The sequence below is a fragment of the Pipistrellus hanaki genome, assembly GCF_964339955.1.
Source record: "Pipistrellus hanaki genome assembly, chromosome: 6".
NCBI classification, from domain to species: Eukaryota; Metazoa; Chordata; class Mammalia; order Chiroptera; family Vespertilionidae; genus Pipistrellus; species Pipistrellus hanaki.
The window spans coordinates 82977977-83002675 of NC_140508.1; the positions used below are offsets into that span (position 1 = coordinate 82977977).

A 24699-nucleotide genomic window follows, 5' to 3' on the forward strand; every position below is an offset into this window, starting at 1 on the left:
GGTTGACGGCCTGAGTTTGAATTCCAGAAGTGGTACCCTCTATCTTTGCACATGTAATGCCTTGGTTTTTTCCTTCTGTACTATGGGACCAACAATAGTATCTATCTCATTAGGAAGATTAAATGAGAAAAGAGCAGAAACAAGGGTCTTTTTATAGATAGGTAAAAATAGAGAGATTTAGACATAATAGTAGATGCTCAATAAATATTTGATGAGTTAATAATGTGCAGTTTAATAAAGGGACAAAGTCCTAGTGGGGGCAGGGCCTGAGATAGGGTTGAAGTTTCTTGATCTGAACAAAGACACCTTGAACTTGGAAACCTTGGAACCTGGTGAGCAGTGAGGAAGGGGATGGGGAAAAAGCCAAAAGAGACCCTCTGAGGAACCCCCACCTGGGCTTGCCAGCCTGCATACAGTTAAATCATACATTATTGATTTGTCAAACGTATTTGCATATAAATAAGCGTGATCATTCACAGAGGCCCGAATGGTGCCACCTCCCCTCAGTGCCACGATTACAGATGGATGGCCCTAGTTAGACACGAGCCAGGGACGCTGCTGGCCCTGCTGCAAAGTCTGCAGCTGATTTAAAACTACATTTATTGGAGCATGTAAGTGTGACAGCCTAGTGGTGAGTTTGGGATAATTAGTCTAAAAGACAAGATAAACGACTCCTAAAACTGGTATTGTGATGAAGATGCCACCCTCCCTCCCACCAGCTCAGCCTTGATGCCAAAAAAAACAGCCCATGATAATTAGCTGGGAAATGCTAACAGGCAGGACTACGTTCCAATTGCATTTTCCAAAGGACTTTAGAATGTTACACCCAAGTTGACTGTGTTCCCCTCCCCCTGGGGATTAGACTGCAGAGAGGGACTCTCAGGCAGAGCAGACAGGGGGGCGGGGTGGGTCAGCCCAGCCCAGACAAGGTCTCCTAGGCCAGGCAGGCAGGTGGCTCCAGTCAGCCTTCCCCGAGCTTGATCAGAGACAGAGCTGCAGGGGAAACACGCTGACCCAGGTAGATTGTACCTGCCATGTTATTTCGTTCCACATGGGAGATCAGCCATGAGCTTGGAGGCTGGCACTGGCCACCTCCGATGGATCAAGGGACCCAACTGCTCAGCTGTCCTCTTGCTAGAAACGCCTCATCATGGGAACACTCCGCTTGCTAACGCTTCATTTTAATTTTCTTAAATTACACTTCAAGACTTGCAGCCCAGTGGGGTTAGCCAGCAATTATCAAATGTTACCTTGAAGATCAGCTTGGTCTACAGAGGAACCTGTCATCCCAGAACTGGAGCCTCCATGCTGGGCTGATGCAGAACAGAGGGGCTCCCTGCCTTTTGGTTTCTGCCATCCCTCCTCAACTCCCCCATCCCTGTTTCTTCCCAAAAAAGAGGTGAGGGTTGCCCTGTGACCTACAACCCACCCTAACAACAGGTTCAAAGACTTCTTTTCTGAGATTTAAGTCTTATGGATCCAGACAGAGAGGAAGGGCCTTTGGGGGTTTCAAGGAGTTTATAATATGGCAAGAGAGATGGGTCAGATTATATAATTTAATTATATTACTGTATATATTATAATAATATATTGACTAATCTACCAAACAATTGCTAAGATTGAGAGGTACTGCAAGCATACAGAAAGGAGAGATATGTCCCATCAGGGAGGTCAGGGAAGGCTTCCTGGAGGAAGCTGACCTCAGAAGTTTGAGCATATTTGCTCCTTTGGGACCATAAGAGCATGGTCCCTTCTAGGCTGTGGGAGGAAGAACTCTGCTTATACCTTTGGGGTCATGTTCAGACCTCTGTGATTTCTGCAAGGAGCCTAGTACAGGTAGAAGCTATAGAGATGCCCACCATGGTGGGTCCTGGGAAGGTAGAGAGGCTCTGGCCACAGGAAGCCCAAATAGGAAGTAGCATGATCGAGTGTGGCTTTGAGTTTTTAGGGAGTGAGTCTATCTCTGGGGTGCTGGGCCTCTATTTGACTTCAAATATAAGGCCAAACCTTGTGCTTGTACCCTAATCCTGAATGCACAGGCCTCAAATGGAAGAGGTAGAGGCTGGAGCACAAATGTCTGGGCCTGTGTGGTCATCTTGAAGTAGAGCTGCCCTCCAGCCCTTCCCTGGAGTCGGCTTCCCTTCAAGGAATTCTTGTCAGGAGACTTGCCTAGATTTGGAAGTGTCCTCAACCTCCTAATATGATTTCTTGGTAATTTAAAATCCCATGTATTCCTTTCACAGTACAAACCATAAGTAAAGCTTGATATAAATGTCAATGAAGATGTCCCGAAGACAGTAATGCTCATAAGAAAAAAAGAGGGTATAGTCCCCTAAGGACGTATCAACATCTCTGAGGTGGAAGGGAGCAGGAGATTTGTGTATTGATCAAAGAAGCATGGGATTAAAATCATGGTGCAGCCTTTCTGTATAGCCTTCCAAGTAGCCTGTTGTGTCTGCCAAACCCTTGTATCAGCAAGCTAGTGCTGTGTAACAACAAACTCACACTCTCAGAGCACACAGTACAGGGGTGGACAAAGTAGATTTACAGTTGTGATTACATGAAAGAGTCTATTCTTGTATTGCTATTTATTTATTTATTATTATATTATTTATGTGTATTATTATTATTGCTATTGTTTCATATCCTTACTTATGATTCATCCTTTAGGCAATGATGCCTGATAATTTAACATACTTTTGCCCACCCATGTAATAATTACTTATGTTTTACTTATGGGTCAGCATATTCTCTAAGATCTGGCTGTTCTAGGCTGCAATTGCCTCAGCTAGGCTCCAGGCCAGAGACTGAGTTGTGCAGACATTCCATTGACCAAAGTAAGTCATATAGCCAAGCCAAAGTTAAGGAATAAATATGTGTATTCCGCCCTTCATAAATCTGAACCTAGACATGTGGCAAAATCCAATTCGATGGAGCAGATAAGTATACTCCTCCATGGACATTCCTGTCCACCATGAAATCCATCATATATCCCAAAACTCTGTCTGGGGAGATGGAGTATTTCTCTCTTCTTGGGATACAGAGGAAGGTCGGGGGACCTCCCCTCATTCCGTGCATGAATCCAGGCTTCAGAACTCGATTCTGTGTATACACTAGCCTTTCTGCACACACCTGATTCCCAGGAGCACTCAAGTTGCCATGTCCCTGGTCAGTACTGTTTCCAGTTTTAGATAGTCAGTACATACAATTCTAAACCTGATTTGGGCTTCCAGGCCCAGAGTAGATGTGTAAGAACCATTTAGTGAGTGAGTGAATGAATGAATGAATGAATGAATGAATGAATTCCCAGTCCACCCCCTCGGACACCATTCCTGCCAACCCCACCCTCATTTCTACCATCTACACAGCTTGTCCAGGGATATCGGAGCATACTCTGGAACCCATCTTCACAACCAATGACTACACCGGCTCCAGACCCTCTTTCTCAGCTCTCCAAACACTGGCCATGTGGTTGGCAGAAATTCCAAAACAGCCTTCAAAATGTGGATATGGGAGAGACCACGTCCCCAGAATGTTTCACACACAGAGAGAGCAAATATTGTGACAAGCAATTGGAAGCATGATGCATTTATCTGCACTTTTGGTAGCTGCTCATAAGTTCACATCAAACAGTTAAAAATAGATAATTAAAAATCTGTTTCAAAATGCAGAAACATGTAAAAAATACTTTATCCATTCACAGATGAAAAATGAAAACAAATAAGTGTGAGCCTAGGGAAAATATAAATGAAAGAAAGCAAGTTCCATCGGACCCAGGTCCCAGTGGATGATGATTAAAACATGTGTCAGAGCACACACATGGCCCATATGCCCCAATATGCAATCCCAAGGGTTTGGGCTGGCCTGTATGTAGCCTTTCCAGTCTTCCCAATTTGATGCTTTAGTTTTTCATGGGAGGGAAATTGTGGTAGAAAATACTGAGTAACTATTTGGTGAGAAGCCCTCCGCATAGGACTTGAGACCCAGATGAATGGAATGTAGGTCTAGCCTTGAAGTCTACCAGTGAGACAAATGGGTGGGGGGGGGGGGGAGTCATTAAATGTAAGTGTCTGCAACCTCCCCACCTACCAGACTACTAAAGAGAAGCTTCTCTTTGACCATTTTGACCCTCTTTTTCCCCTGCTATTTCTAGGAGATTCTGGATCTATTGATACCAGTAATTTTCCTGGGATCTTTTTTTAACTCTTATTTGGGGGGGGGGATATAAGGATAACCCACTTTGGAGAAAAGATGGACTTGAGAGAGAAGAATAACCAGGAAACTAAGTGTCATTAGTGGTTTGGCTTGGGAAGAATTTTAGTAGGGAGTTCATTATGAGGGCTGCTGTGGGAGGAGGCAGAAGTTAAATGCCAGAGGAGTAAGAAAAGGGAATTCCAAGTGTCGCTGTGAATGATGATTCAGATCTCCTCCAACATCTTTGAGACATACCAATAAAAGACTTAAATTGCTTTAAATTCCTTCGGTTGTGCGATTCTTTGAGTGCAACTCCATGCTGAGACCACGTGGGCCTTGGTTCCACTGGGGTTCCATGAGTAAATAGCATTGAGTATACACACACTGTGAAACATGTTCCCACAGAGGTGCCTCCCAGAAGGGGAAGCCAGGCTTCCCAGAGCGGTCACGTTTGAGTTGGATCCAGGAGGATATGCTTGCTTACATGCATGAATGGCAAGGAGGTTTGGTTGGAGGGAATAATCTCTGCAAAGACATAGGGTGTCCCAGGGAAATGGGACAGGTCTATAGGGGTGAAGGAGAAGCCAAAAGCTCAATGGGTAGACAAGGGCCATGTGGCGAAAAGCTCAAGTCATTAGGAGAAGCTCAGCCCTTACCCAGAAGTCAACAGAGAGCCATGGTTTTGAACACGAACCAGCATATCTGTGGGGTCACCTTCACTCAACCCCCTTGCCAGGGAGGGTGCAGCTCCTAAAATCTGCCTCTTCTGGATTCCATCCCCAGAACAGTGGCCAGGGAAAACAGAATCAGGCCTCGCGTTGACTCCAGAGATTACAAAGGCACTGGCAAGAAGTTCACAGTTTCCAATGAACAGAAAGATGCACTCCAGAAAATTAAAAAAACAAAAAACATTTGTCATCATCTGAATTCATGTGCAGGGAACACATTTGTTTTCAATGAGCGTGCTTTTCAAACTTGTTTAAATGGAAATGGACTTGGTTTCAAACGGCAACGCAGTCTTGGTGGCAATCTGATGTTTTATTTTATTGTTTGCAATTAGTGACAAGTGAGAAAAATATCCAAATCGTGCCGCCTCGCATAGGGCATGTGTTATACAAGTACTTAGCTCTGATGAAAGGATGGGGGTTGAGGGATGCAGCCATGAAGAACTTGAATGCCAGGAAGGAGATTAAAGACACAGCATCTTCAAGCTCTTAACAAGAACAGAGGCACTAAAGTCAAGACATACAGCTGACTGCTGGGATGTAGAGGAAATCAGTAAAGGAAGTTCTGTCCAAGGACAGGACAGCTGAGGGTGCAGGAAGCCCAGGCCAGACATGGAACAGGAGCAGCTTTGGGTAGAAAACTGCTATGGCTGGCACAAGAGACCACTAGTATCGCCTAGGGCAGATACCATTGACATTTTGAGTTGATAATCTTTGGGTTGGACAATGCGCAGTAGTATTGAAGGATACTTAGCAGCAACCTTGACCTCCTTCCACTAGTGCCAGTAGAATTCCCCTCCTGTTACAATGATCAAAAGTCTTCAGGAAGGGGTCAATGCGGGAGAAAGGGAACATATATAATACTTTCAACAATAAAGATTTCAAAAAGGAAGTTTCCAGGCATTGCCAAATGCTCCCATGGAGACAAATTAACCTCAGTTGAGACACCACCCAGCCCACCCCCGCCTAGACTTTGATTACCAGTTCTGAATCTTGGTTAAGCTGAAAGAGGGGTAAAGTGTTTGGAGAGTAAGGTTTAACAGCTGAGAAACACTCCCTTCTGAAGAATCTAAAGGCTCTCAGCTTGCTTCAGCAAAGTCTGCGCTGTCCTCCTAGCTCAGCAGAGTCCACCGCTGCCCTGCAGCATTGGGCACCAAGGGCTGGGGGCAGAGAGTCCTTCTGCTTTGATCTGTAGAGGACTTCATAAGAAGAACCGGTCAGATGGCATGGAGTCATGCAGCAAATGTGGGCCTAGAGCTCTGTGGAGCTGGGTTTGAGCCCAGGCTCCTTGATTTATGTCCTTCGTGGACCTGGACCCTTGCTTCCTTACCATGCTCCAGACACATTGGTCTGCTAGGAGCTCCTCATACATCTCACACTCAATCTCAGGGCATTTGTGCATGCTTCTTTGCCTAAAACACACACACACACACACACACACAATTTGCTCACTCACCCTGTTCATTCCCCAGGTCTCAGAATAAATGTTGCCTCCTCACAGATGTTTTGCTGATGCACTTATAAGTTCCGATTGTACACAATGTATAGAGCCCTGTATTATTTGCAATTAAATAAGTATTGGGGTTGAGGGGAGCGAAGGAAAAGGTGGAGAAAGAGAAAGAGAATTAAGCCTGAGAGAACATGACCAAGAAAGAAACAGACAGAGACAAAGAGACAGAGAAAGAAGGAGAGAAAGAATTCCATGACCAAGTTTTTAAAGCAGAGGTTAGAAAACAAGTCAATGATAACAATAAGGTTTTTCTCACCCTCTACCCTCTGTGTATATTCACAATTGCTTTCCTTTTGGGTGGGACTAGATTTTCACAACCTTGTAGAAACAACTGAGGAATATCATTTGCATAATATCATTTCATGTTTATATCATTCCCAAGCGATAGGGGCCATCATCTTCCTATTTCACAGGTGGGGACGCTGAGGCTTAGAAAAAATGTAACTTGCCCAGAGCTGCATCACTAGTGAGTGGCTGAGTCTGAATTTGAATATAGGCACATGAGATTCCAGAGCCTGTCTCCTTGGCCACGCAGGAGGGAACTGACGCAGCGCTGGGCGACGGCACAAAGTGATATTCAATAAATATTTGCTGAATGAATGGGACCAGAGGTGGGATTTGCTTCAGGGACATTTTCATCCAGTCCTGCGTACAGCAGAGCTCAGGCCTGCCCACCCCATCCCGCCGCCACCCCACCCCCACTCACTTATCACCATGTAATTGAAATAATGCTTATCGACAGAGTCTCACAAACAACTGCTCAATTTTCCTCAAAATTCAATTAAACTTCGTTTATTCTGGGGATCGATCCAATTAAAAGAAGGAAAATTTCAGATGGTCTGAGCAACACCATCCATCTTCAAACACAGTGTCTACCCCAGTGATGTAATAATTCGCCCAATCAATGCTTTAAAAGCATTTAGCAGTCTTGATAATGAACTTTTGTCAAAACAGCCTTGCAGAGCAATAAGTGCCTGCAGATTAATATGAAGTCATAAAGGGCTAATGCCTCGGGAGGGGGGTAGAGTCAGGAGGAGCCGTGGCCTGGAGTTTCCACACCTTCTCAAAAGCAGGCATGGGCCACATTTTCGGGACCCAGAAAACGCTGAATGCACTTCCTGGTTTCTGCTTGTCTGCAGGTTCCTCTCCCCTCTAAGACTCCAAGTGCCCACTCCACCCGCCAGGGACAAGGGGTTCCCCGGACCCAGATGACCACACTCTCACACAGAGCCTTTGGGGCAGCCACCTCAGTGGAGAGAATGTCCAAGAGAAGTAAGCTCTGCTTGAAAGAACTTCTGTTTGGTCTTCAGCGTACTGGCCATGTGGCCTCAGGCACGTTGCTGAAGGTCTCTGGGCTTTAGTTTTTTCTGCAGCAAAATGGGGGTGAGAGCTTTTATTGAAGCTCAGAGGAAAGAGGTTGGGTTGGATTCTAGGTGCTAAGCGTGCAAAGAGTAGTAAGACCTGGCTCTATCTTTGAAGACCTCACAGGCACTGGGGAGAGATGGGTGTCAACAGCCACAATGCGAGAAGCTAATGCTGTTGGGGACACCTTAATCCAGTGCTGGAAGCACAGTGCCTGAGGGATCAGAGGGGCTTTACCGAGGCGGTGAGCCTTGAGCTGGTCCTTTACCAAGGAGCAGGTATTGGCCAGGTGGAGAGGAAATAGAGAGGGATTCTGGGCTGAGTAGACTGCAAGTTTGGAGACATGGAGGCATGACAAGGAATGGCACATTTCTGTATATGACATGCCTGAAGCAGAGTCAGGAAATGGAACTGGACAGGTTGACTAAGCCAGACTTCAGAGGGCCCGTTTGCCAGGCTAAGGAGATTGCCCTCGATTCGAAGGGAAGTGGGGAGCCATGAAGGTCTTAAGCAGGGGACTGATATGGGAACTGCACTTGAAAAAGTTCAATCAGCCAGCCATAAGAGGGTTGGTGGAGGTGGGACCGGTGGAATGATTTAGATGAGATATGGTGGCAGCCTTGGTGGTCACACCACACAGACCCCCTCACCCAGGAATCCCCCCAACTGCCCTCTCCCCACACTGGACACACCCACCCCAATCTCTCTGTTCCAACGATAATGTGTCTATGCCACCAGGCAGGAAACCCGAGTCCTTCTGCACACTTCCCTTTTCCATTCCTCACAATCCTTAAGACTCCCTCAGAAACCGTCTGTATGCGTGAACACTGGATCCTGTGTGGAAAACATGGCATCCCATCCCAAAAAGGTAAGCTCCTTTTAGTCCAACAAGGTTCCCTTATCACTCCCCTGCAACCAGACCTGGACATGCCAGATCTGTCCGTGGTCCTGGCTTCCTGGGTCTGGGGAAAGGGTAGGGAAAGCTGCTCCCCAAGGCAGGTCAGAAACTCTTGTGTGAGTTCAGGAGAGCTCACACACACACACACACACACACACACACACACACACACACACACACACACCAGAATCAGGGCTTGGCTAGTCACTTCCTGGTGAACTGACCCAGCCTGTGCTGGGAGAGTTCAGACAGGCTTAGCAGGGTGATCCTTGGGCCCCGGAGATCCGGGATCCCTCAGGGGACAGTCTCCATCTCCCCCTCCAGCCCCTCCCGGCTGGTGGCCCTTGGGTGGTCGGTGCTCACTCCAGGCTCCGGCTCCAGCTTCCAGCACTAGTAACTCCTTCAGCCTCTCCTCTCCGCGCCTACATTATTCACATTAAACCCAGAAGAAAAATCTCAGGGGTTATCTAGCGCTTTATAAAGCTGGGAATCGGGTGACCAGGGGAATACAACTCTCGTTCCGTTTGCTGGAAGTCACTGCACGCAGCCAGTGGGATGCCAGGCCCTGACTGCCCTCACAAAGGCCCGGGATCAGGAAGGAGGAGGATTGAGAATTAAAGGGGGGAGGGTGGGGAGAAAGAAAAAGAAAACACCTGTGCTGCTAGATCAGGGGGAGCATTAAATGACCCCAAGTCCAGAAATGCCTTTTCAAAGACTTCTGCCATTAGGACTTCATGTTGAATTTACTCCTTCTGTGCCTTGAAAAATAGCTAATTTTTTTGTTCAAAGGGTGCTTTTAATGCGAAAGGTATGGCTTAGGCTGAAAGGCACAGGCACATCAAGCATCATTTGGGGTGGGGGGGTTCAAAGGGCTGTTTCAGCAGGATCCTGCCCGCCTCACCCCCTCCACGGCCAATGAAGTTTCTGAGCCCCCGGAGCCAGATCTTGTGTTCTTGGCTATCAAAGGCCCCGGCAACACCGAATCCGTCTGTCTGTCTGTCCCGGTAAAACTGTCACACAGAAAGCCTCCCTTTTATGAAGATATCTGAGGGGAGACTAAAAAGGATGCTGATTTGCCAGGAAACAGGAGGGAAGCCCTGCTGAGCCCATAGGAAGGTTCTGGCCGGATTTGAATACATTTGGCCCAGACAGGTGATGGGGGAGGAGGGGGACAGGGCGGGGGGTAGAAATCCATTACTTTGGAGAAACGCCTCACAGGATTTCAAAAAGAAATATGTTAATGCTAAGAGAAATCATTTGGGTGGGTTTGTGAGTGAGTGTTTCTGTCATCCCCGAGTTTAACATCTCCAACCAGGAGCAAAAGGGCAAAAGCAGTGGAATTAAGCCACCGCTGCTCAGGGGAGGCCTGAGGGGGCTGGGGCTGGGGCTGGGCTGTGCTGGGGCTCCGCAGCCTCCCTGATCTGGCCGGGCACCCTATAACCACCTGATATGGGACCAAAGACTCAGACAGCTGGGGAGCCCCCCACACACACACCAAGATCCCTCAGGCACAGGGATTGGAGGGCCATCCTTTGCTTAAGGCTCCACTCAGTAGTCAAGCTGTGCTCACAGAGGCCTCCCAGACAGTCCCAGTGACCAGATGGGAAGACTGAGGCCCGGAAGAGGAAGGGCACTGCCAAAGGCATTGTGCTAGCCCCTGCCCTCTACTGCACCCTGCCGGATCCTGCCCACCCACCCTCTCCCCATAGCCCCTGCATACCTACCACAGACCTGCCCTCTGAGGATGGCACCGGGCAGCTATCATACTGCCACCTGTAGCCTCTGGAGACCCCCTACAAATGAGGACAGGCAGCTCTGTGGCCTGGCCTTGTCCCGGGTCCTGTGGGAACTGAACAGTTGTGTCCGATGATTAAAATAGTTTCCCCCCTTTCCTGAATTTTTGCTTTCTGTGGTTTTTGGTTACCCGTGGGCAACCGCCATCCAAAAATTATTTAGATGGAAAAATTCCAGAAATAAACAGATTTCTAAGTTTTAACGTGCACGCCGTTCTGAGTAGGCATGATGAAACCTCGCGCCTCCCCACTTTGTCCTGCCCGCGACGTGAATCATCCCTTTACCCAGCGTCTCCAGTCTGGATACACTACCTGCCCACTAGTCACTTAGTAGCTATCTCAGTTACCGGATCAACACTGAGGTATTGCAGTGCTGTGTTCAAGAAACTCTTATTTTACTTAATAATGACCCCACAGCGCAAGACTAGTGATGCGGGCCGTTTGGATATACCTATGGGAAGCAGCAAAGTGCTTCCTTTGAGTGTATGTACAGGGAAAGGTATAGTATATACAAGGTACTAGCCACGGTTTGGGGCATCCACTGAGGATGTCGAAATATATACCCTGTGGATAAAGGAGAGGACTGTAGTCGGAGTATTCCCCCTGTGGCCTCAAGAGGCAGTGTGCCTGGATTCAGGAGTCTCGAGTCCCAGGTGCTCAGCTTGGTGTTTTCCTTTAGACCGCACTTTTTTCCTCATGAAAATGAGGACAATCCCATTGGCTCTGCCTCTGTTTCACAGGCTCACGGTGACATGCCAAGTGGGTCAGGAATAAAGGCTGTGGTCTTACCCCTCCAGCAGTTTCAGGCTCAAGCAGGAAGAAGGAAGGAGGTTGTTCTGGAGGCTGTACTGAGTGGTTGTTGCAAATCCACCTGAGTTGCTTGGGGACCCTGCACCCCCCTCCCCCCCAGATCAGCACCGAACTTTTCTCACAACAGTTTGGGGGCTCTGTTCTTCATTAGAAGAAGCATTGATCAAACTCGGGGAAGAAAAAGAACCCCGAGGACTTGTTTCTTGGGGTGATGACAAGGGATGGGGAGGGAGTCAGAGGCTGGAGCTGCCTGGTTTGGACTCCCATCCTGAGCTTATTTATACAAGGAATTGGAACTCACAAACCTCAGCACTGGAATCTGAGCATTGCATTCTTGCTAGGAGAGGGGCAGGAGAGAGAAAAGAGAGACGAGAGACGATAGCTCATCATTAATGGCCTTGAATTAATATAAATTAGTCGAGCTCATCGTCGCTGCTTCCAATCAGGCAGAGCACAGGGCTGCCGGGGAGCAGCGCGGAGGTCCCTTTCACCTCACATTCACGCGGCCATCCATAAAGCTACTGCTGACCATGCACTCTTCCCTGCCTCCCACTCCTCCTCCCCTCCCTGCCCCCACCGCAGCTCCAGACCCTGGAGGTGTACAAAAAAAAAGAGAAGAGGCTGTGGATGGCCCCCTGGGCTGAGGGAGAGCCAGCCCCCAGAGCCGGCAACCTCCGGGACAACCTCTGGGACATTGCTGTCCGGAGGATCACTGCCCGGGCCTCTAGCATGTTTGTCTGAACACACGGTGTGGTGGATTCTCTCCCTGCAGGGAGCCTGAGTCAGGCTGCTCCCCAGCCCCCACCCACAGCAGTTCAGTGATAACTCAGGGGGTGCAAACTGCCCACCAGACTGCACAGGGGCAGTGTGGTGCCAGCAAAGAGCTGAGGTTCTGTGGGTGACCACAGTTCTCACTTGGGCATGACTAACGGAGGCACACATTGGCTGCTTACCACAAGGCTCGGAGGTCAAAGGGCACTCCCAGGATCCCTGGGAGAGAGGACTTTTAATTCCATGTACACATAAGGAAACTGACAGGCCCAAAGAGGTCAAGTCACTTGCCAGAAGGTCACACAGACAGTAATGACAGCATTGGAGTTCAAGTAGTGACAAGAGCTAAATCTTACATGCAATCTTTAATTGCACGTAAAGCGGCATTTACAGCTTTACATTCAATTCCTCATACAATTCTCACAACATCAATGAGACAGGACTAGTATCGCCCCGTTTGGAACGTATGGCAGCTGAGGCTCAGAGGGGTGGAGCCACATTGCTCAGGATCACACAGCTGGTAGGCAATGGAGCTGCAATCCCAACCCACAGCTGCCTGGCTCAGCAGCCCCGCAGCAGGGCACAGCCTCGGGGAGCAGCCCGCCTCCCTTCCAATCCTGCCTTTTCACTTACCAGCAGTGTGAGTCTGTGCCTCAGTTTTCCTATCTGTAAGAGGGGAGTAATTATCCTGTAGTAGCAGTGAGGACTAAATTATTGATACCCGTAAAACACGTATTATAGCATAGCCTGGCCGGTACCAAGTGCTATGCATTTGTTACGTGAATCTTCTGCCCAACCCTAATTTCACTAGCTCTGTAAGTTTTCGGATGGAAATTGGCACCTGGAAGACCCTCCTCCCCTAGGTCCGGGCTTGAGAGAGGCACACGCCTGAAACACGCCACAGACCCGGCCTCCGCAATGCCTCTGTCAGAGCAAACGAGGCCATTAACTGACGAGCTGTGTGATGGGATTGTCCCGTGCGGTATTTATTATAGGGTCCTTTCCCTGACACCTCCCAGGGAGAGAATATTAAATATTTAATGCGCACCAGGCTGCTCGTTTTTCATCCCCACTTCAGCACTCGAGTCAGCTCTGGTCTGGGGAGAGCCGAAGTCCGCCAGTCTGACACCCTAACGCGGTCCCTCCTCCCTGCCGTCCCCTCTCGCCAGGTGTGGGCCAGGTGCAGGCTGGGATGGAAGGTGACAAGGACCTGTCAGGCTGCACCCCACTTGGAGCTGAGACCCAGGTGAACCCTGGAAGGTTCTCCTCTCTCAGCCGCCCTCGGGGGCAAGGTGTCTAGGGAAGGTCAGGGAAGCAGCGTGCCTCATCCAAAGACCACCAGAACCCTCAGCCACCAGGGCCTGAGAGCCTTCACAGCGCCCACCCTCTCTCCTGCACCGCCTGCAGCTGCTCCCTTTGTCACTGCTTCTCTACTCCACCTGCAGCTACTTCTCACCCCACTGCATCTCTACCCCACCTGCAGCTACTTCTCACCCCACTGCATCTCTACCCCACCTGCAGCTGCTCCCCTCCTCACTGCACCTCTACCCCACCTGCGGCTGCTCCCCTCCTCCCTGCATCTCTGCCAGAGGCTTCTTCTGCAGGAGCCTGCTCAGAGGGCACATGGTGAGCTGGAAGTGCCAGGGAGAAAATGTCCCTAATGCAAACCTAGCCCAATGACAGACTGACTGTGCGTTGGTGTGTAAAAGCCCCAGCCTCCTTGCCCCGCGTGAGGGCTAACTCAGGGGTGCGTGTTCTGCACCTTCCCCCAGAGGTCCCAAGTTGGTTGGGTTCCTGTGGCCCACAGTGGTCACCTGCATAATAACACAGCCTTATGGACTTCCTTTTCTCTCTGTCCCATGTCCCTGTGCCTACACATGCATCCTGGGATTGCCTCCCATACACCCTGCCTGCACTCAGTTCCCTGTCTCAGGGCTGCTTCTACAGGGACCGAAACTAAGGCAGTGCCTCGGCCAAGAGGGGCCTTATCACAGAATACATGTCTCAGGCATGTGTTTACTCTTCCATGGAGCACCTACCTGCTCAGTACCGGGCCCTGTGCTGGGGACACAGCAAGGGTCCCCAAGATCTGGCTCCTCCACCCCACAAGTGTCCAGGCTGGTGGAAGGCACAGTCATGAGATGCCAACACCATGCAATGTGATCAACTCTCACCACCATCACCCACAGCCCTCAAGGGACCCAAGCGATGCCAACCAGAAGATAAAGTCACCCTGTCCTCTCAGCTCACTCCCCAGTGGAAGCACTGGGCTCCTGAGGGAATGTGCACATGGACCACCATGCCCAGCCCGAGATCGTATCAATCCTGACTCCCAGGGTGGGTCTGGATGATTCTCGGCACCTGTGGCTCTGCCCTGCAGCGCTGCACCAGTCACTGTGGGGGGAGTCACAGCTGAACCAAAGCCTTCCTTTAAGTTCACGGTGGAGACTCCGTCCCATCACTCATTCTCATCCTTCTCAGCCCTGACTGCCCCTGAGAGTCTCTGAGCGATCACCCCTAAAAACTGTGATCCTGCCGAAACTGGTTTGGCTCAGTGGATAGAGTGTCGGCCTGCGGACTGAAAGGTCCCAGGTTCGATTCCGGTCAAGGGCATGTACATCCCCAGTTGCGGGCACATCCCCAGTAGGGAATGTGCAAGAGGCAGCTGATCGATGTTTCTCTCACATCGATGTTTCTAACTCTCTATCCTTCTCCCTTCCTCTCTGTAAAAAAATCAATAAAAAGTATAAAAAAAAAAAAAAGACTGTGATTCTGTGAGCCTGTAGCAGGCTGGGCTGGGCTAGTCTCTGATGTTCAAAGTCACCAGGTGGTTCTAAAAGCAGCCATCATTGAGAACCACTCGTAGTTGATCCAGAAACACATATGGAGTACAGATGAACACCAGGGATGTGCCTTCTGGGAGCTTCTACCTAATATGGGAACGAGGACAGTGAACAGATGATAAAAATGAACGACTCTCCAGGTAACTGTTGTTGTTGTTGTTGTTGTTGTTTGTTAATTATTTAATTTAACAAAAATTTTTGTCATCAGTTGCTAAGCAATAATCTAATCACTCTGCAAATTTGATTCATTTAGACCTCACCACAGCAGTGAGACAGGTACTGTGATTATGAGCCCCTTTCCCAGGTGAAGAAACTGAGACACAGAGGGCTAAGTAACTGTAGAAAGTCACATCTAAGAAATGGCCGAAACAGGATTCAGACCCAGAGAATCGGACTTCATGCTTCTAACCACGGTTCTCTGAAGGCAAGCATTCCCGAATCTCGGAGGGATTTGTGCACAAACACACATGCCTGGCCTCATTCACTCCCCCTGCTCCCCGCCATTCTCAGAGCTCTGTTCAGTCAAATGCAGTGAGGCCTGGGGGCCTACATCTTTACATTCCCCCCGAGTGGTTCAGATGCAGTGTCCTGAGGACTGCCTTCTGAGGACAGGGCTGGCCCTTTAGCCAGGCGGCAGACAAGAAGCCAAGGTCCCAGGAGCACTGCAGCTCCCTACTTGCTCTTAGGAGAATCCGGGGGAAGCCAGCTGCCAGGCCGTGAGGACACCCAGCAGCTCTGCGAAGAAGCCCAAGTGGAGAGGAGCTGAGGCCTCCTGCCAACAGCCAGCACCATGGTGCCTTCTTAAAATTGGGCCCTCCAGCCCCATGGATGAACTGGTTTGGAGGGTGGACTGGTTGGCAGAGTGAGTGTGGAACAAGAAGAGCTGCCAGAGAAGAGACGGGCACAGACACTTGGCCAGAGTGTCAGTGACCATGACAGCCTGTATTGAGGCCGATACAGTGGATAATGGGGCCAGGGTAAGTTTAGGGAAATGCAGGAGATATTAAACAGATATGGCGACAGTCAGAGACGGAGGAGAAGAAACTCGAGGGTGATTCTGAGGCTATCAGGGGGTGTGGCCCCACATTTCAGAGACCAAAGCTGTCTAAAAATAGCTCCCCAATGAGTCACCTTAGTCAGAGCCAACGAGGATTTGGCTGGTTCATTACTGAATTGCAGGGGATTTGGCCAAAGAGACTGAAACCACATGTAGTCTTGGCTCCACCAAGTCGCATGGGACGCAGTCTCCTGCTGAGGACAGTGAAACAGCCCTGCTGCATGCCTAATCTCATGTCCTTCTCACAAGCCTGCAAGAATGCTGCAATTAAAATGTTTTTTATTTTACAGTTAAGGCAACAGGCCTGGGAGAAGCTTCCAGAATGTTGGCTGTAGGACCTCCAACCCAGGCCTCCCCAGACAGTATCAGCTGGAAAGAGGTTTTGAGGTGAAATCCCTAGAAACATGCTCGTGCCTCCGCCCAGCCAGGATATCTTGGCTGAACTTGAGTCACCCTCCTAATAAAAATTCCATGTTCCATCAGCAGAATGCTTCCAGCCCAATTAGATCAATTTTCTCTAAGTAGCAATAAATGTGTTTTCCTTTCAGGGGCCAGCCCCGACACATTAAGCAGGCTCGGGGCAGCCATTCCCCAGGCTGCTGGCTCTGAGTGCGTGGGGTCAGGGGTCACGGTGCCGCCACCTCCGGCTCATTAGTGGGCCCCATTCATCTTTGCTGGGGACACCAGCACTCAACATGGTGGCAGGACTCAGGGCGGGGGTGTGTGGGCAATTCATCAGAGACCGGTTCTCCCGGAGACAAGAACAGAAAAGCAGGCCTGCTCGTGGGCCTGCAGGAGCCCCAGGCCCAGCAGCTGAGGCCTAGCCGCCTGGTTAAAGGTTAACCTGGTCCAGGATGTCTGTCTGTGGGGGCCTCAGCCACCATGCAGGGTACGAAAGGCCCCCGGGAAGGTCCCTTTCAGATGCACCTGGCTCCTGTCTGCTGGCAGAGCTCCCTATCAGGACACTTCCCTGATATCCATCCAGGCAGGGCCTATAGGGGCCTGGAGAATGATACTGTCACTGCAGCCCCCTGTGGCCCAGGAACCTGCCTGGAACAGGCCCTTTGATTTGCAAATACAGATTCTAGGAAACCGAGAATGCTAAGCCCCTGCCTTACCCTGCCCTGCCTGGGCCACCACCAGGCCTGGAGGCAGCTTGGTTTCCCCAGGGCTGAGGCTCAGCCTCCATCACACACCCAGCCCCCGCCACCCTGAGCCAGGCACACACCACAGCCTGGACACGGGGCTCTCAGAGGAGCAGTATCTGAGCTCGCCAGGCTGCTGTAACCAAGTGCCATAAACTGAGTGGCTTAACCTACTGATATTTATGGCCCCTCAGGTTTGCAAGCTGGATGTCTGTGATCCAGGGGTGTGCGGGGCCCACTTCCTCTGCAGGTGCCAGGGAAGGAGCTGGTCCCAGCTCTGCCCAAGCCTCTTCCAGGTCTCTGGCTTGCGGCAGTACAGCCCCAGCTTCACACAGTCTTCTCAGCGTGGGTGTGCTTATGACCGGGTTTCCCCTTTTTCCAAGGACACTAGTCCTATTGGATGAGAGCCCACCTTCCTGACCTCATTTTAACGTAATCACCCCGAGGTGCTGGAGGTTAGGACCCCAACACGTGACTTTGAGGAAGGGACATAGTTCAGCCCACGATACCCCACCCCCACCCCCCCGTGGAGCCACAAGAGAAACAAGGTGCCGTGATCCCAGTTCTCACGGCAGATGGGTAGGGAGCGCCCACCGAGCCCAGCACGGGCACTGGGGTACAATGAAGAGCTGCGTCTGCCCCGAAGTGAACAGAGGACAGGGGAGCCAGCATGCATCAATCGCACAAGCAAATGTCCCATGACAAACTGCGGTGGGAATTTTGAAGCAGAAGCACGGGCAGCTAGAAGCAGGGACCCAGGGCACACGGCGGGCGGGAAGTGGAGCTGGGCCGGCGTGACCAGGCGGACCCATTCCTGGCTGTTCCGGCTCTTCTTCAGTCCAGGGACCCGCCCTCACATCTTCCTGCGCTAGCCATCCGGAGCCATGCTGCCTCCGGCCCCCTCCTGATGTCTTTCCTGGAAACAGGATTAATGGGGTCTGAGCAAGTCTGGCCAGGAACCACAGCTCGGGGTAACCTTTCCACAGAGCCCAGGGGCCTGCAGAGTCTCCTTGATTTATATCGACCCCAGCCACACTGCCCTCTCAACAGAGAGCCCCTCCTTCAGCGCTCCCCATGCACACAGACAAGCTGCCACTCGGTCCAGACAATGGCAGCAGGCACTTGGGGGACCTTTGCTGTCCTGATTCCCATACAACTCCCCCACACACACACTCCAGAACGCCTCCTCAGCACCCTAACTACAACTGAAACTTACTCATGGAATTACAAAAAATAGCTGTTTCATGTCTGTCTCCCCCAAAGGCTGCAAGCTTTCATGACAACTATGGCTGTTTTCTCATCCACTTCCATCTGCCCCAACTCCAGGCCCAGGCAGTGGGCTGTAAGCATGTGGCTGAGGAAATAAACAAAGTCATTACTTACCCAATCTCCCGCTTCTCCCAAAACCACAAGCTGACTCGCAGGCTCGATGTGAGTCTGTGCCACTCCTGAGGGCACCAGGAGAACGGAGATAAGGGCCAAGGGGGTGGCGTTCAGGGTGCAGAGGACACACTGGGCAGAGATAAGAGCGTGAGGAAGTGCAAAGTGGGTTTGCGGAACGATGAGCATTTCGGTTTGGCCAGAGCAGGGCCTGAATGCCGGGCTTAGGTGGTGGTTCTAGGTGCCATGGAAGGGGGCTGAGGGGTGGCATGATCAGAGCTAGGCTGTGCTAATGCTAAGAGCTATGCTGATGCCAAGGTGAGTCCACATGACAGTGAAAAGGGTGGGGCCACAGCTCAGGACAGAGTTTTTTGCTAAAGCCATGGTTTAAGAGCAGTTCCAGAAGGAGGGCAACTGAGATCACTGATGGAGAGCAGAAAGAGGAGGTGAGCCCTAGCAGGTTTGGCTCCGTGGATAGAGCAGACTAAAGGGTCCCGGGTTTGATTCTGGTCAAGGGCATGCATCTCAGTTGTACCTCTCGGGGATGTTACAGCTAGTGGAAGAAATGTGAAGGGCCTGGTGCACGAGGGAGAAGAGAAAGTTCCACCTGGCTGGAGCATCACTCAGAGGAGAAGATTCAGAGATGTCAAGTTCTGTTTGGGACATGTAGACGCTGAAGGGCCTGTTGGACACTCACGGGGAGGTGTGTAGGAGTCTGGCCTCTCCAGAGAGCCCAGCCCAGACCAGCCCAACCCCAGAGCCTCCTGTCCTGTGGCTGTTTGATGACTTGCTTTTAGGGACTAGTTGTAGTCAGTCTGTCCCGGCAGTGCCCCCCTTCCAGCACTTAACTCTGAGACAGGTATTGATGGTGTCTCGACCTTCCCTAATATATCGCCCCAAGGTGGCGTGGGCCAGTCCTGCCTCCCCATCAGGCCACAGCCCCTCCCTGGGCCCCAAGCAGAGAACAAGGAAAAACCATCAAGCAGGGAGGGAGGGTTGCGATACAAATGGCAGTAAGTTGTTTGCAGGAGCAAATGAACCCCTACAGACTAATGGCAGACCGTGCCCTCCCCCTCGCTCCCATGCCTCCCCGCTCCAGAGCTGGCCCAGCTGGAACGCTGGAGCTGTCCCCCACCCCCGCCCCACCTCCCCCAAGCCCTTTTGCTGACAGAATAACCTTCAGGAACCTGAAATTCCTGAGTGGTCCCCAGAGCTCAATGCATCTTGAAAGAAAATTTGTGTAATGTCATTTCAGGCTGTCCCTAATCCAGAATTATTGAGGGGGGCGGCTGGGACCTGGGAATTGCCTCTGACACTTGACAAATACTTGGCTTTGTGTAAATGGACAGGCTCCTGAAATAACTGCCTTTGGATGTCACATGAAGAGGAATTAATTCTTTATTAACTTCCGCAATGATAATCTAATAAACCCATCGGGCCTCTGGGCCCCCGCGTTTAAAGAGCTTGGTGGTTTGGATGCAAATATCTCCCGACCCCATTTTGTCGGGAATGTGTTCGCGGAGAGAAGAAACAATCAGCTCCGGAGGTCAGATGTCAGCTCGGGGTCAAAAGGGTGACTTTCACAGCTCCCTGCGAGCCTGCGATTCGGGAGGTAGCCTTCTCCAGGACCACCAGCTGTTCCGGATTCTTCGGGATGGTCCCCACGTTCATACATTCTGTCCCTTTGTTTTCAAAAGAGCTTTAGTTCTGCTCAGATGACAGTCTCTCGTGTTTTGCTTTGATTATAAAGTCACTCTAGACCTCACCCTTCCGTTCCAAAAGACAGTCACCCAGCCATTCAGCTCCTGGGTACCTCCCAGGTGCCAGGCGTGGGAATACAGGCCTCTGGCTTTGGGGGGTTGCAGTCTAGTGGAGAGGCAAACAACAAAACTGGTTGTGATTATAAACTGGGGGAGATGCGATGAGGACAAGACTATCTGGGAAAGTGGGCAAATCCCACTTCTCCGTAGAGTCGAGCCCAGATCCCGGTCACCCTGTGCGTCCACAGAGTAAGCAGCAGGCCACCCAGCCAAGAGTCCTGCGGGTCCTTCAGGCCAGGCCTCCCTGGTGAGGCCAGCAGCCCAGAGCTGATGAGGGGCACACAGGCCTTCCAAGACAGGGAAGTCAGAAACCACAGAATGCCAGGGGCATGAGGTCCCAGTCTGATCAGATGCTTGCCCACACCTGCATCGAGGCACTCACCTCCACTCGAGATCCCAGAAAACTGGTGACTGCAAGTCACCAACCATTGTATGCACACACTTGCGTGCGTGCGTGTGTGTGTGTGTGTGTGTGTGTGTGTGTGAATAAAATTAGAGCATGAGAAAGGCATATCATAAACCAGTGATGAAATGAGGGATTATTCAATCCATGGTACTATCTACACTGAGTGGCCAGATTATTATGATCTCTGAACGCAAAATAATCTGGCCACTCAATATGTGTGTGTGTGTGTGTGTGTGTGTGTGTGTGTGCCTGCGTGCGCGTGTGTGTGTGTGTGTGTATGTGTGTGTGTTAGAGCCCCAGTGCATTAATTTGTGCATGGGTAGGGTCTGGCCAGCCTGGCCAGGGAGAGGGGACACGGGCAGTTGGCCAGCCTGCCTGGTAGTCGAACTCCTGGTGAAGGGAACAATTTGCATATTAACCTTTTTTTATATAGGATATACACTGAGTGGCCAGATTATTATGTGTTCAGAGATCATAATAATCTGGCTACTCAGTGTACATCAATGATCTAATTATATGAGAGCTCAGATTTTTAAATCTCAGTAAAAGTCAGAAAAGAAAACTAGAGAAAAAAAGGTAGGCAAAGGGAATTTGAGGCTAGGAAAAGAATTCTCGAAGCATAAAAGCAATGCAAGGATTCACAAAGAAAAAGATAATGAATATGACTGATTAAATTTTAAATTTTACTGTGTTATAGACTTCAGTTTGCTAATTAACACCACTTTTTAAGAGGGGCAAAGGTCTAAGGAGATAATTCACAAAAGAAGAAATACAAGCAGCTAACATGCATATGGAAAAATGTTTGATCTTGCTCATAATCATAGAAAGGCAAGTTAAAGCAGCTATAAGGTGTCATCTTCCACCCATCAAATTGATTGCTAAAAATCTTAATGATATTCAATGTTGAGGATGAGATGTGCACTCGCTCACGTTGCTAGGGGAGGCGTGAATTTCCAACAGCCCTGGAAATCGGTTTTCTAAGATGTATGGAGAACGGTAAAATCCTTTATACAAGATTCCTCGATACACAAAGAACGTGGATTCTAAAGGAGAGAGAGGTGGTATCCATTGAGAGAGGCTTCAAGATGCATCAACCAAATGTAAACTGTGGACTCCAGCTATGAGAAGACGTGTTTGAGATCATTGGAGAAAACTGGACCTAGCCAGGAATTAGATTATATTTAGGAATTATTGTTCATTTTTTTAGGTGTGTGAATGGCTTTCTAATTTTGCTTTAAGGAGTTATTTTACCTACTTGGGAAGTGAGACCTAACATTCACAGGGGAAATGATGCCACATCTCGGACTTGCTCTAAAACAGTCCCCTAAGAATGGGAGGAATCGGTAAAATAAGATTGTCAGAATGCTAGTGATTGTGGATACTAAGGAATAATACAGAAGTGTTCAATACACTATTCTCTCTTGTTTTTATTTGAAATGTGTCCCTAATAAAGGATGTTTTCATCACTCATATCACTTGTACTAATCATCTTTTTCTGAGCTTCTAGCCTGAGGACACTATCAACGATGTGCACAAAGATTTATGTACAAGAAAACTGGTCAAAAAGAAAAAGAAATAAGTTAAAGCAAAATATCCCATCATGAGTTATGATATTGCCATAGAGCTGAATATTAGGCCACTATTGGGAAAAGATATTTTTTAAAACACACATTGGCTTTTGGAAAATTCCTTGTGTGGCCAAAACCGGTTTGGCTCAGTGGATAGAGTGTCAGCCTGCGGACTGAAGGGTCCCGGGTTCAATTCCGGTCAAGGGCATGTACATTGGTTGTCTATCCCTCTCTCTTCCTCTCTGTAAAAAATCAATAAAATATTTTTTTATAAAAGAAAATGCATTGTGTGTTAAATGTGTGGGGGGGGAGGGGAGAAGGGGAGTAAAATTATATATTGACTATGATCCCAATTATCTTAAAAACGAATATATCTGCATGGGGGGAAAGGGCCAACGTGTTAACGGTGCTCATCTTTGGAAAGCATAATTAGAAATGATTCTGAATCTCCTTCCCAGGTTAAGCCTCTTATAAACTGTTCTGTATGCATCAAGGTAGAAAAATGTAATTATCTTAAGAGCTGGTGCCAAAATCCCTCTCAGGAGGAATCTGGCTTTGGAGCAACACCTTGATAGGCGTGTGAGCCAGAAGCTGAATCCTGAGGGACCTGGCCCAGGGAAGGAACTGATGCCAGGCAAGCTTCCTCTCCCAGCAATGTGGGCGGGGGGCTAAGAAGCAGGGGAGGCTTGGCGAGCATACACCAGCAGGGAACACACAGAACGCCTGGCAAGTGCCCGCAGTGCCCACCCCTCATGGAATGCAAGGGTCCAGCTCATTTCACCCACACCTCAGAGATAATGTCTCTCTCCCTGCACAGCTGGCATCTCTGTGACCTGTATGTTCCAAGCGCTTTACAATAACAGGCACTGCTTCTACAATCAGAGAGGCAAAATATTTTTGGTTTTTGTTTTTTTTCTTCTTCAAAGAAAATGAAGTCTTCTTTATCCCAAACTGGAGCCTGCCTTCTGAAGCCACTCCCTAACGTTACCCACCTGGAACCCTCTGGACCAAGTCAGCCTCAGGGTGTGAAGATAACGTCCATTTTCTCTGTTGACGTGTAGTTCCTCTGGTCACGTGTTCCGGATACTGCCTTGATTCTGAACCTCCTTCCCAGGTTCAACCCCCTTCTCTAGGTCGGCTTCAGAAGGCCTGGATCCTATCTAGATTGTACTGGACACACCTGAACATCATGGGTCTGACCCGTTCAAGGTAAAAGGTACTATCACCTCCCTCAACCTAGGATCCATACTTCTAATAATGCAACCTACGGCTACATGAAATTTTGGCTTATTCACTTCGTGTCCGTTATTAAGCTATTGTCTATCGCTTTCCAAACCACATATTCTGGGTATGATCCTGAAGCTGGGACTGTGCAAACGACATTTCTCCTTGTTCAGAAGGGTCCATGTTAGACTCTGAGAGCAGGGGCCCTAGAGAGTGACTGGCAGGCTGTGCTCCTTCACGTTTCCTCTTTGTTCTTGCTTTAGTCCCATTCTGGGTAGCACTGCCCCAGCAGGCTCCCTCCTCCTGGCAGCGGCACTTCTTCCCAGCAACAGAAATGGAATCCACTTTGTCTTTTCTTTCCCCAACACCTGCAGAACCAGTCTCATCACCTCACCTCAGAAACACCAGACACTTGCCAGCTGGCCTTGCCTCATCGGAGGTCTGAGTCCCATCTCCCCGGGCTCCTCCTCCCAGCCTCTAGCTTTTCATCATCGCCACCTGTTCCCCGTGTTCCCTCCACCCTACATGGCTGTGTCTGCAGGAGCCCTTCCCCCTGTGATACCTCAGCGTTCTTTTACCCTTTCGGTTTTCTGATGACTCGCTGCTCCAGGAAATACTTTCTGTTAAAATACCCGCTGTGGCCCCTGTCTCCGGGTAAGACCTCCATGGGTAGGGCTTCCCCCACAGTATACCTACCCGATGGTGTAACTGCTAGATTCCTCCTGTCCCACCGGTGAGGTTGTCAGATCCTCACTGTCTTCCAACTGGTTGACTCTCCCTCCCACTTTCATACCATCTACCTGCTTGATCAACAACCCAGGGCCCTTATCCGAGTCACTCATCAGAACACCACCCAGGATGGAGGCAGCTGGGTACCACTGAGCACCTCTCCCCGCCCCCAGAGCATCTCCCGAGAGGCCTTCTGCACACCTGTGTGCTCCTGGAGCACGCGAGAGCTACCTGTGAGTCACCCTGAAACAGCACACGTGGCTGGTGTCTGCCGGCACTGCCTGGGCTGCCTCTGGGAGAACAGGCTTCTGCCCTGAGGACCTGGAGCCCCACGCTCGAGATCTGGACCCACCAGGCCTTCTTCCCTTGGCGCATGCTCACCGGGGCCAGTGTGGATGCTGTTTCCTGTGTTCACAGCTAAGAGCAGCACAGACAATATCCAAGGTCTATTTTGTAAATTGCAT

General features: G+C 49.9%; 1 long non-coding RNA gene across 1 annotated transcript in view; it reads right to left on the bottom strand.

Annotated features, from left to right (window-relative positions):
- Positions 1-18507, bottom strand: part of LOC311625151 — a 32708-nt gene extending 14201 nt beyond the window's left edge. Inside the window, exons 1-2 of the long non-coding RNA XR_014795446.1 lie at positions 18492-18507; positions 12697-12729 (exon numbers count right to left, since the gene is read on the bottom strand). This is a non-coding gene — a long non-coding RNA (uncharacterized lncRNA). The remainder of the gene's footprint in view (positions 1-12696; positions 12730-18491) is intronic.
- Positions 18508-24699: the final 6192 nt, after the last annotated feature.